Source organism: Monopterus albus, unplaced genomic scaffold, assembly GCF_001952655.1.
Source record: "Monopterus albus unplaced genomic scaffold, M_albus_1.0 scaffold1724.1, whole genome shotgun sequence".
Lineage (NCBI taxonomy): Eukaryota > Metazoa > Chordata > Actinopteri > Synbranchiformes > Synbranchidae > Monopterus > Monopterus albus.
The window spans coordinates 1-2,933 of NW_018129600.1; the positions used below are offsets into that span (position 1 = coordinate 1).

At 40.6% G+C, this 2,933-nt stretch overlaps 1 pseudogene; it reads left to right on the plus strand.

Annotated features, from left to right (window-relative positions):
- The first annotated feature begins 3 nt into the window (after positions 1-3).
- Positions 4-2,324, plus strand: LOC109953869 (alpha-1-inhibitor 3-like; annotated as a pseudogene).
- The last annotated feature ends 609 nt before the right edge of the window (positions 2,325-2,933 follow it).

Consider the following 2,933-nt stretch of genomic DNA (forward strand, 5'->3'; position numbering starts at 1 on the left):
AGCGCCTATGTGCTGCTGGCCAAACTCTGTTCCTCCCATACAGCTGAAGACCTGGGCTACGCCCCCCTTATTGTCAGGTGGCTGACAAGCCAGCAGAATTATTATGGCGGCTTCTCCTCCACACAGGTACAACATTGGGGGGGAGAGGTAATGTAAATAACCTTTTAAAGGTTTTTAGTTTAGGTTTCTTTTTTGGGCAGAACAATAAAAAAAAATTGTGCTAAAGAGAACATTCATATTGAAGCTTGGGAGATGTTGTAACATTATTTCTCCCCAAAGAGGGAGTGTCAGGCCATGCTGTCAAAGAATACTAAGTGAAATATAAATCACAATTTAGACATGGTTTTCACAGCACCTGAGATGTGAAGACTGACAGATCTTGGACCACACAAAGGTTGTAGGGTAAAAAAGTACATCATGTTGTGTTGAAAGCTGACTAAGTGAACGCTATTTAAGACCTGTTGTATGTGGTTTCTTAATATACATTGTGTGTGGCAGGACACAGGGGTGGCTCTTCAGGCTCTGGCTCTCTACGCCACTCTGGTGTTCAGTCCAATGGGGTCAAGCACAGTGACAGTCCAATCTTCCCGTGGCCTGCTGGTGTTTCATGTGAACCAGAAAAACAAACTGCTCTACCAGGAGAAGATGCTGCAGTGGGTGATAGTAAGCTACAGCCTGGACGTGAAGGGTACTGCGTGTGTTTCAGTGCAGGTCAGTCAGATCACATCTAGTCCGTCTAGTATTGACCTTTCTGGGTAAAGGGTTTACACTTTATAAGAGACTGGGTGAAACAGTTGGTTTAACTAGGCTGCCTTAAATCTCAAGGTATGGCATTTAATTACACTAAGCTACAACTATCATGAAAAATGGATGAGGTGATACTTGAAGGATGCTCCATAAATCTGGATATACTAATGTTAGGTTATTTTTTAGTTAGATAGATATTCAGAGATTTGTTGTCTAGGAATGTTTAGTGTAGCCAGGATGTCTCCTCAGGCTGTTAAATGCAAGGATAGTTAAGGCAGAGAAGGGCTCAAGTCAGGGACAAATGTTATTATGACGGTAAAAGTAACCATAATATTTGTCTTAATGTGTAATGTTATGTCAAATTGTTTTAGATACACACCACGAAAACACCAGCCACACACATTATTTTCTTCATGTTTTGTCTACTGCTCTGCTCAGCTGCCAAGCTGGCGTATCAGGTGACGTCACGGTTTGACAGCCCAGAAATGATTAATATTGTATAGCAATGCGTGGTTCGGGGTCTTTGACTTCAGGAAATATTAAAACTTGTCCCTTTCCCAGATCTCTCTTCACTACAACATCCCAACTCCTACTAAAGTCACGACTCTCGGTGTGCGTGTCAGACCAGTGGCCGACTGCAGCAGCACATCTCAGGACTGACTCTGAACATCATCACTTTGTAATACAGTGCATTGGCATTGTTTAGATGAAAATGTTATTACAAATGTCAAGCACACTATTTGGGGCTGACTACTTTGAAGGTCAACTCTCCCTGAGTAACGTGTCATTGTTCCAGGTACAGTGGAAAGGAGACCAGTACAAACATGGTGATCCTGGATATCAAAATGCTCTCTGGGTTCATCCCTGACCCAGAGTCGATGAACAAGGTGAGTAACATGGTGAATTTCACCTGAAACATGCATTTTGTTTTTAGATACCAACTCGGAAGATCTTCTCACAGCTCAAAGGTGCTCTGCTGGTGGATCGTGTTGAACAAGAGGAAGATCACGTTGTGGTGTACATTCAAGAGGTCAGGAATTTGCAGTGGGGGATGCAGGGCAAATGTTTTGCGCACTGCTTTTAACTGTCACTGGTTTTTGCCCACAGTTGCCTAAAGTGATACCAGTCAACTTCCAGTTGGTACTTGTACAAGAGCTCCCAGTGCAGAACCTGAAGCCGGCTGTGGTCGAGATCTATGACTACTACCAGCCAAGTAAAACACTTGGATCTCTCCTATCCCTTAGATCATGGCACACAATGACAGAACTTGATGACAAATGTCAGAACAACAAATTGCATGTTAAAATGTGACTCTCTTTCAAACCCCTCAGGTGACCAGGCTGTGACAGAATGTGTCTACCCTTGTGCTGCAGGTAACCTCAACAATAACGCTACACTTCCTTCAGTTTGTACAAAATTCAAACTATACCACAATGACATAATTCATTAGATGGTAAAGAATAAGCAATTGTCTTCAGTGATTAATTTTGACTTTTCTTTTGCAGCTTCAAGAGTGCCAACTTTTATAAGTCAGTGATTTTCATAATTGAAAATAAACTTCTCCTACTGCTTATTTATCCTGTGTATTTCATATTATTGTTAAACATGTTTACTAATGCCCATTGGACAAAACTTTTCATTTTTTGTACAGTGAAACAAGTAAATCAGGGGGGCTCTGCAGTGACAGTATAGGTAACCTGTGCTGCTGCTTGAACTTTGTTTTACTGTATTGGTTTTAAGCATGGAGAATCATTAAGTCATTTGCACAAGTGGTTGCACAATATTGGCAACCATTTTTCTGTGCTTTAAATCATGAGCAGTGTTTGGGAATTGAGTCCATGATTTATTTGGTAAATTTCTTTACTTTGGCCCTATACCAAATAGTGCAAAAGTTTTTTGCCTAGAGGTCAAATCTCCCACATGGGTAAAGAACAGTGCCTAACTGTCTCCTGTTTTAAATGACATATGCACTGTTTTTGGTTTTTTTTTTTTTTTTTTTTTTTATTGCCATAAATTTGCAGGGCAGAATGCTTAATGCAATGCCCTAAATATATTGGGATCTGATGTTGACTAAGCACAATTGAAACACCTTTACAATATAAAGCTCTTGAATATTCACACTAACAATAATGGAACTTTATAAAAAGTGGTGTTGGATGTACAGTGCGTACGGAAAGTATTCAGAC